At 44.6% G+C, this 13946-nt stretch overlaps 1 long non-coding RNA gene across 1 annotated transcript; it reads right to left on the bottom strand.

The window, feature by feature from the left end:
• Nucleotides 1-3539: 3539 nt before the first annotated feature.
• Nucleotides 3540-10646, bottom strand: LOC132813234 (uncharacterized). Its single transcript, XR_009644024.1, has 3 exons — nt 10525-10646; nt 9533-9633; nt 3540-3633 (listed from the first exon to the last, which is right to left on the bottom strand). It is a non-coding gene; the product is annotated as an uncharacterized LOC132813234 (long non-coding RNA).
• Between the last annotated feature and the right edge of the window lie 3300 nt (nt 10647-13946).

Below are 13946 nucleotides of genomic sequence, written 5' to 3'. Positions count from 1 at the left end.
TTACAAAGATTGGGATGGTTTCAGATTGGAAGATTCTGCAGAAAAACCTTACATGGGTAAAGGCAGGACTCTCAGCAGTGTACACAATCAGAGGGATCCCGTGTCCCTGAAGTTACCACCCAGTTTGAGAGGGTGTTAAAAAGGCATACGGTGTGTTGGCTTTCATTAGCAGATATGGCTAAGACCCTAAACAAAGTTTTCACTCCAGAACTTACTGTGGACAAAGACTGGGGAACTCAGGGAACAAGAGTAATACGTTCGACCACAATTGGAGTTCTCTGCAATTCCAGTCTCCCTGCCATAGGCAGGATGTTGTGAAACTTGAAAGGGCTCAGAAAAGATTTCCAAGATGTTGCCAGGGTTGTTGCTGAATAAGCTGGGGCTATTTTCCCTGGAGCATCAGAGACCTTAAAGAGGTTTATATAAACATGTGCAGCATGGATTGGGTAAACAGTCAATGTCTTTCCCCAGGGATTGGGAAGTCCAAAACTAAAGGGCATAGGTTTAAGGTTAGAGGGGAAAGGTTTAAAAAGGGATCGAAGGGACAGCCTTTTCATGCACACGGTGATGTGTGTATGGAATGAGCTGAGAGAGAGAGTAACGGAGACTGATACAATTACAACATTTAAAAGGTATCTGGATGGGTATATGAGTAAGGGTTCAGAGGTACATGGGCCAAATGCTGGTAAATAGGAAAAATGTATTTAAATCTTCTAGTCAGCATGGATGAGTTGGACCGAAGGGTCTGTTTCCATGCTGTAATCTCTATGACTTGAAAAGAGGGCATGTTATAGAAGAGGTGGTGCTTGTGGTTTTAAAACACGAAGGTATGGAAAGCCCCAGGACCTGCTTAAGTGTATCACAGGGCATTGTGGGATGCTAGGGAAGAAATCGAGGAGCTACCAGCAAGGGTATTTGTACCATTGACAGCCATGTGTGATGGGCTGGAAGGCTGGAGGGTGACATAGTAGACAGTGAAGGAGGTTTTCTAATGTTACAAAGGGATCTTGATGAAATGGGTGAATGAGCTGTAAAACTGCAGATGGAATTCAATCTGAATAAATGCGAGGTAATGCATTTGGTAAGACAAACAAGGGTAGAGTTTATACAATTAATGTTCAGGCCTCGGTTAGTGTTCTAGAGCAGAGGGACATCCGGATTCAGATACATAATTCTTGAAGTTTGCATCACAGGATGGATAAGACAGTGCTTGGCATGCCTGACTATTGCTCAGTCCATTGAGTGGAGGATTTGGGACGTGATTATGATATTGTATGGACATTGTTGAGGACTCTTCTGCAATACTCTCCAGTTCTGGTCGCCCAGTTATAGGGAGGATATTCTTAACCTGAAGGGTGCTCAGAAGAGATTTATCAGGACATTGCTGGGTATGAAAGGCTTGAGTTTGAAAAATGGCTGGATACATAGAGTTTTTTTTCACTGGAGCCTGGAGGTTGAGAGGTGACCTTATAGAAGTTTAAGAAAAAAAGTTGGAATATTGAGAGAGTTAATGGTCGTTACCTTTTCCTTAGGATGAGGGAGTCTCAAGGGGAGGGGCCACATTTTTCAGGAGAGAGAGATGTAAAAAAAAATATAAGGGGCAAATTGTTACAGAGGGTGGTTTTGGTATAGAATGAACTTCCTGAGGTAGAGGTCGGTGCAATTACAACGTTTGAAAGACATTTAGTTAAGTACATGGATAGGAAAGGGTTGGAGGGATATGGGCCAGCAACAGGCAGCTGGGACAAGTTTAGTTTGAGATTATGGTTGGTATCAACTGAAGGGTCAGTTTCCATGCTGTCCAGCTCTGACAACAATATGGTTTTGTTCCATTATTTAAGAAAGACTGCGATGGAAACCCAGGGAACTAAAGATCAAGTCGCCCAATGTCAGTATTAGGTAAGATGTGGAAGTGATTGTGCCAGACAGGAGTTGTGTGTGTTTGGAAAGGCAAGGATTGATGAAAGATAGTCAGCACGGCTTTGTGCGTACAAAGTCAGGTCTCACTAACTTGATTGCTTTTGTTGAAGTGGTGACCGTACAGCAGGACCTTTGACAGGATTTAGCATGATATACATGTTCGTAAGATTAGATCACGTGATCAGGGACAGCTAGTCAACTGGATACAAAATTGGCTTGACAGTAGGAGACAGAGGGTGGTGGGAGAGGGTTGTTGTTCAGACTGGAGGCCTGTGACCAGCAGTGTGCTACAAGGATCGGGCCTGGGTCTACTGATGTGCATCATCTACATAAACGATTTGGCTGAAAATACAGAAGTCATTGTTAGTAATTTTGTGGATGATCAAGTTAATGGCGTAGTGGGCAGTGAATACGGTTATCAAAGGGGATATCGACCAACTGGGTCAGTGGAACAAGGCATGAAATATGGACTTTAATTCAGGTATTGAGTTTTGGACTGACACAGTTAATGGTACAGCCCTGGGTAGTGTTGTCGAACAGAGACAGACCAAGGGGTGCAGTTACATTGTTCCTGGGAAGTGGCATCATAGGTGGACAGGGTGGGGAAAGCAGCATTTGGTACACTTACCATCATTGAAAGACATTTGATACATGAGTTAGAGACATTTGTAACATTGTCTTCAATATTTCCCTTGGACACAGGAGGCTTATAAGGGGTGACCTTATAAAGGTTTATTAAACCATGCAGGGAGTAAGAATGGTGAATAGCCAATGGTAAATGAGTCTAAAACTAGACGGTATAAACGTGACGTGAGAGAGCAAAGATTTAAAGAAGGAGCTGAGGAGCAACATTATCCACAGAGGATGGTGCATTGACGGAATGCACTGCCAGGGCCACATGGACGAAACAAGAACAATTGCAACATGGAAACGAAATTGAGGCAGGTACATGGAGAGGGGAAGGTCTGAAGGGACATGGGCCAAACACAGGCAAATGTGACTCGTTCAGTTTTGGAAAAATGGTCAGCATTGATGACTTGGACTGAATGTCCTGTTTTCATGCAGCATGGCCCTGTACACAGTTAAAGAGGAGGAGAATACTGAGATAAGGCATGTTGTAGACACTGAAGCAAGCTATAGCCTTAGGGAGATCGTCTGGAATGCGGTACGTTTAAAATATGTGGAGGGCCTATATGGAAAGGAGGAGGTTACAGAGATAGGAACTGTTATAGGAGTTAAAAATTATTGAAGACACTGATCCACAAGACATACCATAGGTACAGTGTTGGAGAGAACACAGAACAGAAAGATCCCAGGCAGCATTCCCACCCTCTCATGGGAGGCCTGCTTTCCCCTCTGTTGTACCGATGCTCACTAAGACAGCACAGGCCTGGGTTGATAACTGTGAACTCTCTATGCTGTCTCAGTGCAATGGAAGTTAAAGTAGGCGTGGTGATTGAGATAGAGGTGTGCCTGTACTGTGTTCCCCCTCCAGCACTGTATCTGTGTCATGTCCTGTTAGCTGATGTTTGGATCCCTCTCATTGCTGTCTGCTCTGTGCACTGTGAGTGATCTTACCTCACTGCAGGATTTATTGAAGGCTCCAGATCTCCCTGCTCTTTGTCTCTCTGGCTGACCAACCGTCTTCAATGTGGTGACGGACCAGACACCCTGCAGTTGGGAAGTCTATCGAGTCAGGAACTTCCTGAGTACCTACAGAAGACAGAAAAATAGACAGAATGGAAAGTTACACTGATGTAGTGAAGGTTACATGTGTAGAATGGCACTGAGTCCTACAGAGATCTGGAAAATCCCAGTCTCCATCCCTGGCCTGTGCTGTCTGGAGTGGAGAATTCTGTTTGCTCAGGATCTGGAGTAGCTGCAAGAGTGAGAGACGCTGACAGAGGCAGCAATTAGACCCACACAGTAAGGGATAGCACATGGAGAGATACTGAGTGATAGCACCACAGTGCAGGAAGGTGTCAGGATCAAACAATTGTGACAAGAGGATAGGTTTTGCTTCATGATGCACTGCTATAACTGGTCAGGAATGAGTAACCTGTGAGCAGGCGAAGTGATGGCCTAGTGGTGTTATTGCTAGAGCATGTATCCAAAACCTCAGCTAATGTTAAGGGGAGACAGGTTTGAATCCCACCGTCTGAAATGGGGGAATTTGAAATCAATAAAATCAAATATTATAATTAACAATCCATAAAAATGTATGAAACCATTGCTGACTGCAACAAACCCACACACTTGTCCTATCGAGAAGGACATCTGCCCATCCTCACCTGGTCTGCACGACATACCCACAGCAAAGTATTTTCCAAATCCAAATAGAAATTGGAACAGCATGGGGATGTGGCTGAAGACAAGCAGAAAGGAACAGGGTGGGATTAGGTTTAATTGGAACTCTACATCAGCGAATTGGTTTGTGATAGGAAATTGTGGGAAAGAGTACAGAATTTTTCTTTTCTGCATAGACAAAGTCTCTTCAATAAGGTAGCTGGATTTGTGACACAGAGATGAAAGTGATGTAGACACCAGAGAGATGTGGTTACAGGGTGAACAAAAGGTGGGTAACGCTATCAATAATGGATAACAAAGGCATTAGATAGAAAGCTGGGGGCGGGGGGTGGTCCTTAAAAATATGAACGGGCAAACAATGGTCACAAATTATCCTTAGCAGATAATGTTAAGGGTAAGGCACAAGATATTTAATAAGTACAGTTAGAGTAAGAGGATCCCCAACTAAGCAGTGGGGCCTGTTAGAAACCAAAGGGACAATCAGTGCATGGAGCCAAAGGAAGTAGGTGAGGTCTTCAATGAATACTTCCCAGCTGTATTCACACAGGAGAGACATTGTCGCCGGGGATTTCAGTTGGGATGGTAAGGTTCTGGAACATATTAAGATCAATGAGAAGGAGGCATTAAATGTATTCACGGGCAAAAAGGTGGAGAAATTCCCAGTAACAATAAAGTATATCCCAGGCTGTAATGGCAGGGAAGGGAGCAGATTGCTGGCCACATGTGAAGTGCCGAATGACTGGAGGATCGCTAATGTGGTTCCTTTGTTCAAGAGTAGCAGTGATAGGCCAGGTAACTACAGAGCAGGTAGTCCAACAGCAGGGGCAAGGGAAATTATTGGAAACAATTCTGAGGGACACAATGAATCAACATTCCAAAGGACAGGAATACATTAGTGATTGTCTGTATGGATTTGGTAGAGGATTGTCCTCTGACATAGATGAGGGCAGTGCAGATGATGTGGTTTACATGGAGTTTATTAAGGTCTTTGACAAGGCCCCACATGGAAGGCTGGTCCAAAAGGGAAGAGCCCATGGGATCCAAGGCAAGTTGGAAAATTGGATCCACAATTGGTGGAGGGTGTCTTTCACGATTGGAAGCCTTTGCCCAGTGGGAATACCACAGGGATCTGTACAGGAACCATTGCTGGTTATTATGTACATTAATATCTCGCATGTGAAAAGAGAAGGAATCATTAGTAGGTTTGCAGATGACATGAAAGGTATGGGTGCTGTCCACAGTGAGGGGGATGGTCTCAGGCTGTAGTCTGATATCGATCAGATGATAAACTGAGCAGAGTATTGGCAGATGGAGTTTACTTCTGATCACTGTTGGAAGTTTAATAAGTGAACGATATCCATCATGAATTGTAGGTCCTCCTGGAATATTGAGGAACACATGGACCTTAGTGGACAAGACCCTGGATGTCTGAATGTCTAAAGGTGTCAGCACAAGCAGACAGGGTGGGGAAGACACCTGAACTGGGAGCAGGAGGGGGGACCCATATCCTGGTGGGGAGAGTTGCTGGAGCTGCTCGAGAGGATTTAAACTCATCTGGCAGGGATGTGGGACCCATAACAGTTGTAAGGCCAGAAAGAAATTTGAGGTTGGTACAGATGTTCAAGAGAGCAATATAAATAGACAAGGCAGGCAAGAACATAGCAGGCAATGAGGGAAAATTGATGGATTAAACTGCATTTATTTCAATGCAAAGGGCCAGACAGATAAGGCAGCTGAACCAAGAGCATGGATGGGAACATGGGACTGGGATGTTGTAGATATTACAGAAACACAGCTAAGGGAGCAACAGGACAAGCGGCTCAATGTTCCAGGGGACAGATGCTGCAGGAAGGATAGAACAGGAGGCAAAACAGGAGGAGAGCTGGTGGTTTTGATTGGGGGAAAAATCCCAGCAGTACCTAGAGGGAGTATTCATGCAGGATCGCCCAGTTAAGCGATATTGGTGGAACTAAGAAATAGAAATTGGTCATCAGTTTACTACGGTCATACTACAGCAATAGGCAATGGGAGATGGAGGAGCAAATATGTCAGGAGATCTCAGATATCTGTTAGAATAATAGGGTTGTAATGATAGGGGATCTTAACCATTCCAAACCTGGACTGGGATTGCTACTGAATTAAGCATTTGGATGGAAGGAATTTGTTAAGTGTGTTCTGAAAACTCCCGTCATTATGTAAATGGCCCAACTGGAGAATGGGGCTAAACCTGACCTCCCCTTGGGAAACAAGGTCGGGAACGGGACTGAGGTGTTAGTGGGGGAGCCCTTTGGAAAGTCACCACAATTGTATTAGTTGAAAATAGCAATGGAAAAGGACAGATCAGGTCCACAAGCTCAAGTTATACAATGGAGCAAGATAGTATTAGACAGGAATTTTTAAAGTAGATATGGGGAGGCCACTTGCAGGTAAAATGAAGTCTCGCAAGTCGGAATATCTTAAAACCGAGATAAAAGGAGCGTTCAGCGCCAGCATGTTCCTGTTAGTGTGCAGCTCAATGCTGATAGAGTTAGAAAACACTGGCTGAGTTTCGAGGCTCTGGTCAGGAAAAAGGGGGCACATGTCAGATATAACTGGCTGACTCAAGGGAATCTCTTCAGGAGCATCAGGGCTGTAGAAATCCACTTAGCATTGAAATCAGGAATGCAAAAAGGCGACATAAGATAACTTTTTCTGCCAAAGCTAAGGAGAATTGAAAGAGATTCTACAAGTGTATTAAGAGCAAAAGAAGAGCAAGGGACAAAACCGGTATCCTCAATGATCAATGAAGCCAACGATGTGTGGAATTACAAGATCCAAAACAAATATTTCACTTTGGAACTAACTGTGAATAAACACTGGGGAGCTCAGGGAATTCAACAGTGTTTTGACCAACTACTATTGGAATACTGTGTGACATTCTGGTCTCAATGCCATCGGAAGGATGTTGTGGAACATGGAAGGGTTCAGAAGAAATGACCAAGGATGTTGTCACAGTTGGTAGGTTTGCGCTCCAGGGAAATGCTGAATAAGCTGGGGCTGAATTCACTTTAAAATCATGATGATCATTGATAGGGTCAATAGACAAGGTCTTTTCCCCAGGCTGAGGGTTTCCCAACCGACAGGACATAGCTTTACAGTGTGAGAGGAACTTTTTAAAGGGACCTAAAGGACAATTGGTTCCTGCAGAGTGTATGGAATAAGCTGTCAGAGGAAATAGTGGAGGATGATAGAAATACATTTAAAAGGCATGTGGATGGGTGTATGAATAGGAAGGGTTTAGAGGGATATTGTCAAAATTCTGACAAATGTGACTAGATACGTCATGCAGGAGTTGGTCTGAAGGATCTGTTTCCGTGCTATACATCTCTATGACCCAATGTCTTGAAATGAGTCCACATTATAGAAAAGGAGGTGCTGGAGATTTTAAAACACAAAGATAGATAAATCCCCAGGACCTGATCAAATGTACCTCAGGACATTGTGGGAAGCTGGTGAAGACATTGTAGGGCCCCTAGCAGAGATATTTGTACCATAGAGAGCTATGTGTGACAGGCTGATAGACCGGAGGGTGGCATTGTGGACAGTGAAGAAGGTTTTCTGAGATTACAAAGGGATGCTGATGAAATGTGTGAATGGCTGAAAAACTGTAGATGGAGTTCAATCTGAATAAATGTGAGGGAATGCATTTGGTACAACAAACACGGGCAGGGCTTATACAATTAATGGTAGGACCTTCGGGAGTGTTGTAGAACTCAGGGTTCAGGTACATAATCCTTTTAAGTTTGCAACATGGAGAGACAGGATGGTTAATAAAAAAAACTTGCTTACCACACTTGCTTTCATTTTTGGCTTCAGCAAACCCTTGGTCAGGTGTAGCATGATAGATTGGTCGGTATGTGTGGCTCACAAGGGATCAGGGAGAGCTAGCCAACTGGATACACAATGGGATGACAGTTGGAGACAGAGGGTGGTGGGAGAAGGTTGTTGTTCAGACTGGAGGCCTCTGACCAACAGTGAGCGTTAAGGATTGGTGCTGGGACCACTGTTGTACATCATTTACATAAACGTTTTGAGTGAAAATATACGAGTCCTTGTTATTATGTTTGTTGATACCAAGATTAGTGGAAGAGTGTACACAGAATATAGTTGTCGAAGGGGATGGTAATCAACTGGGCCAGAGGGTTAAGGAATGAAAGATAGAGTTTAATTCGGGTATTGAATTTAGTTCAGACAAACCACGGAGGACTAACACAGTTAATGGTAGGGCCCTGGGCAGTTTGTCGAACAGAGAGAGACCAAGGGGTGCAGTTACATTGTTCTTTGGAAGTGGCATCACAGGGGGACAGGGTGGGGAAAGCAACATTTGGCACACTTGTCTTCAGTGGCCAGAGTACTGAGTACATGAGTTGGAGATATTTGTAACATTGTCGTCAATATTTCCCTCAGGCAGAGGAGGCCACGGGGTGACCTTATAAAGGTTTATGAAACAATGTAGGGCCTAAGTAAGTGAATTGCCCAGGCTAGGTGAGTCCAAAGCTAGAGGCATAAACATGAGGTGACAGAGTAAGAATTTAAAGAGGGAGCTGAAGAACAATATTTTCAACAAAGGATGGTGCATAGACGGAATGGACTGCCAGAGGAAATGGTGAAAACGAGTACAATTACAATATGGAAAAGACACTTGGGCAGGTACATGGAGAGGAGAAGATTAGAAGGGATATGGGCCAAACACAGGCAAACGCGACGCATTCCAATTCGTAAACCTAGGCCGAAGAGTCATGCCGCACAGAAACAGACCCTATGTCTCCAGTTGTTGGAGGAGGAGACTATCGAGACAAGGCATGTTGTAGAGACTGAAGCACGTTACAGCGATATGGATGGTCATCTGGACTGGAGGTTTCAAATATGTGAAGTAATTGGTGAGAGGTGAGGAGATGACAGAGTTAGGAACTGTTGTAGAAGTTAGAATGATTGAAGACACTGGTCCACAAGACAAGCCATAGATACAGTTTTAGAGAAGGAATAGGGAACAGAAAGATCCCAGGCAGCATTACTACCCTCTCATGGGAGGCCTGCTTTCCCTCTGTTGTCCTGATGCTCACTAAGACAGCACATGCCTGGATTGAAAAATGGGAACTCCCTATGCTGCCCCAGTACAAGAAAGCTTAAAGTAAAGATGGTGCTTGAGCCTGGGGTGTGACTGTACTGTCCTCCTCCTCCAGCACTATATCTATGTCATGTCCTGTTAGCTGATGTTTGGAGCCCTCTCATTGCTCTCTGCTCTGTGCACTGTGAATGATCTTACCTGGTGGCAGGATTTATTGAAGGCTCCCGACCTCCCTGACCTTTGTTTCTGCGGCTGACTAACCATCTTCCCAACCAGCAGTTGGCAACTCTATTGAGTACCTGCAGAAGACACAGAAATAAGCAGAATGGGAAATTAGACTGATGCTGTGAGGGTTACACATGGAGAATGGCACTGAGCCCACAGAGATCTGGCCTGTGCTGCCTCATCTCTCTGGAGTGGAGAATTTTGTTGGCTCAGGATCTGGAGTAGCTGCAGGAATGAGAGATGCTGACAGAGACAGCAATTAGACCCACGCAGTGAGGGATCCCACATGGAGAGATACAGAGGGATATCACCAGAGATCAGGATCAAATAATTTTGCAGGAAGAAATGGTTTTGATTCTTGTTGCACTGGGATGCCTAACCTGTGAGCAGATGAAGTGAGAGCCTAGTGGCATTATTGTGAGGCAATTTATCCAGAAACTCAACAAAGGTTCTCTGGACACAGGTTCAAATCCCACCATTGCAAATGATTGAATGTGAATTAAATGTTTCATGTCTATAGTGAAGTAATCTAGGATGGGACTGGGATATCACAGGGATTACAGAACAACAGCTGAGGGAGGGACAGGACAGGCAGCTCAATGCCCCAGGGGACAGATGCTGCAGGAAGGACAGAGGGGAGCTGAGAGAGGAGGAGAGCTGCTGGTTCTGATTGGGGTGAAACATCACAGCAGGGACTGAGAGAGGAGATTCCTGCGGGACCGCCCAGTGACGCTGTGTTCATGGAATTCATCAATAACAATGGGGCTTCCCTTTCCTCTGATTGTTCTACATACCCCGATAGCCCCGCCCTCCTGCACCTTGACCTTCTCAAAATGGCGGCCCTGAGGCCCGCGCTCCCTCTTCCCTCAAACAAATGGAGTCCATGAACCCGGGGCCGCTTCCCTGAACAGAGACCGCCACCTCCTTCCCCGGGCCTGGAGGGGCTTTTTCGGTTTTTTTTTAACCTGTATCCGGGACTTGTGAATTCTCTCCGCTCCTTTCTCCCAGCGAGGCTCCCACACCCCTGCTCTGAGCGCCGCTCTCTGAAGCCGATCGCAGCCGCTGCCGGAGAAAGCAGCTCCGTGTCTCTCTCTGTCCTGATCAGTGTGACACTGCGCATGTCCTACATAGGAACCAAACTGCGCGTGCGTCTGAGGTTATCGGTGTTTATAGAGAATATTCATAACTGCACAGAATCATGGGTGACATACACATCATTAACAATTGTTCTATCGAGATAGAGACATATAGATGTCTAGCACGCAAGTAGATTGTTCAGTCCAACTTAACCATACCGGCCAGGTATTTAAATTACCAGTCGTTCTGGGAGTTTGATAAGAAGTTTCTTACTCGAGTTGTGCAAATCGATTGAAAATATGTACGTTATCAGATTTACTTCTCAACTATTCCTTAAAATCTCACATTGATTCATGAGAGAGGTTTAATCCTCCACGATGTAGTGAGAACGATCAATCCTGCAAAACAGTTTGCTTTCTGACCAATCCTGAAGCGTTCCCTCCCGAGAATGTTTTGGCCCCACTCCTCACTCACTGGTTGGAGGACCGGCTGCTGCTTGGTCCTCCAGTTCCGCCCCTCCTATTTGCAGAGTTGATTCGGGCGTGACTCAGCAGCTAAGCACCAGAAATATTCAGGGACAGGGGAAGTTAGAGTCGATGTTTTGTGATGCGATGAAAATATCCCGAATCTTGGAGCAGGAGGCTTGGGTTCAATTCACAGCTAGTGCAGGTGTGTCAAATAACAACTTTGAACAGGTTCATTTGGAAAAACAAGGGGAGTCAGAAACAGAGTAAAACAATAGAAAATGCATACAATGTGGTGGGGCTCTCAATGCTCAGATGATTTTGGTCTTTACCAAGTGTTTCAGGGCCCCAATGGGTCCCAGTACAGACCGTTCCACTCTAATTGTGAACAGCCAGATACCACGATTGTGGGGCAAAGTGTTGTGGTAGGATACAGAGGTGTTTTTCTGGAACTCCCTCGGATTTGGAGGTGAAAATAGGTGAGAAGGAGCAGGGTTTTGTATGGAGTTACCTGTTCCCCTCCAGTTGCATTATTTTATTATTGCCCTGACTCTACATCGTACATGTTTGGTAGAGATCAGTGACATTTCGTATGCCCACGATACAAGATCTGTCACTCTGTTTAAGACAGCAGAAATCTCTTGTAGCACAATAGTCATAGAACAACATAGAACAATATAGGCCCTTCAGTCCTTGATGTCGCACCGACCTGTGAACTGTTCTCAGCTCGTCACCCTACACTATCCTAAAATCACCCATGTTCTTATCTGAGGATTGCTTTAATCTTACTGATGTGGCGGAGTTGTCTACATTAGCAGGTAGTACATTCCACGCCCTTACCACTCTCTGAGTAAAGAACCTGCCTCTGACCTCTGTCTTGAATCTATCACTCCACATTTGTAGTTTTGCCCCCTCATGCACTCTGACGTCATCATCCTAGAAAAAGACTTCCACTGCCTACCCTATCTAAGCTCTGATCATCTTGTATGTTTCTATCAAATACCCTCTTAGCCGCCTTCTTGCCAAGGAGAACAAGTTCAAGTCTCTCAGCCTTTCCTCATAAGACCTTCCCTCCAGACTAGGCAAAATCCTGGTTAATCTCCTCTTCACCTTTTCCAATTCCTCCTGTCCTTCCCGAAATATGGGCACCAGAACTGCACACAATATTCCAAGTATGGCTGCACCAGCGTTTTGTGTAGTTGCAGCATGATATTGTGGCTCCGGAACTCAATTCCTCTACGAATAAAACCTAACACGCCGTATGCCTTCTTAACAGTTGTATCCACCCGGGTGGCAACTTTCAGGGATCCATGTACATGGACTCCAACATCCTTCTGCACGTTCACGCTGCCGAGAATCTTTCCATTGACCCAGTACTCTGCCTTTCTGTTATTCTTCTCAAAGTGCATCACCTCACATTTAACTGCATTGAACTCCATTTGCCACTTCTCAGCCCAATTTTGCAATTTATCCAAATCCCCCTGCAACCTGCAACATTCTTCCACACTGTCCTCTACTCCACCGACTTTAGTGTCGTCGGCAAATTTACTAATCTATCCACCTATGCATGCGTCTAAGTCATTTATAAAAATGACCAACAGCAGTGGTCCCAAAACAGATCTTTGTGGCACACCACTAGTAACTGGACTCCAGTTAAATATTTTCCATCAATCACCACTCGCTGCCTTCTTTTACAAAGCCAGTTTCTAATCCAAACTGTGAAATCGCCCTCAAGTCCATGCCTTTGCATTTTCTCCAACAGCGTACCATATGTAACCTTATCAAAGGCTTTACTGAAGTCCATGTATACCACATCAACCACCCTACCCTCATCTACATGCTTGGTTACCTCCTCAAAAAATTCAGTGAGGTTTGCGAGACACGACCTGCCCTTGACGAAACCATGTTGATTATCTAAAATAAAACTGTTGTTTGCAAGATGATTAAAAATCTTATCTCTTATAATCCATTCCAAAACCTTTTCATGTAACACATGTAAGGCTCACTGGTGTATAATTACCTGGGTCATCTCTACTGCCCTTCTTGTACAAAGGCACAACATTTGGAATTCTCCAGTCCTCTGGAACCAAACCTGTAGACAATGACGACTCAAATATCAAAGCCAAAGGCTCTGCTATCTCTTCCCTAGCTTCCCAGAGAATCCTCTGATAAATCCCATCCAACCCAGGGGACGTGTAAACTTTCACTCCTTCTAGAATTGATAATACCTGTTTTGAACTAATCTCGATCCTTTCTAGTCTAATATCTCGTACCTCACTCTTCTCTTCTACAATATTCTCCTTCTCCTGAGTGCAAATTGATGAGAAATATTTATTTAGCACCTCTCTGATCTCCACAGGGTACACACTCAACTTCCCACTTCTGTCTTTAATTGGACCTATTCCTACCCTAATCATCCTTTTATTCCTCACATACCTATAGAAAGTTATAGGGTTCTCCTTGATTCTATTTGCTAAAGACTGCTCGAGTCCTCTCTTTGCTCTTCTTAACTCTCTTTAAATCCTTCCCAGCTGATCTGTAACTCTCCACCTCCCCATCTGAACCATCTTGCCTCATCAACACATAAGCCTCCTCCTTCTTCGTAACAAGAGATGCAATTTCTGTCGTAAACCCCGGTTCCCTTACCTTACCACTTCCTCCCTGCCTGACAGGGATATACCTATGAAGGACACGCAATATTTGTTCCTTAAACCAGCTCCATATTTCCATTGTCTGCATTCCCTGCATTTTGCTACCCCATTCCATGCATCCTAATTCCTGCCTAATCGCATTATAATTCCCTTGCCCATTGATAACTCTTGCCCTGTGGCATGTACCTATCTCTT

Source organism: Hemiscyllium ocellatum, unplaced genomic scaffold (genome assembly GCF_020745735.1).
Source record: "Hemiscyllium ocellatum isolate sHemOce1 unplaced genomic scaffold, sHemOce1.pat.X.cur. scaffold_352_pat_ctg1, whole genome shotgun sequence".
NCBI classification, from domain to species: Eukaryota; Metazoa; Chordata; class Chondrichthyes; order Orectolobiformes; family Hemiscylliidae; genus Hemiscyllium; species Hemiscyllium ocellatum.
This window is presented reverse-complemented; position numbering and strand designations above follow the sequence as displayed.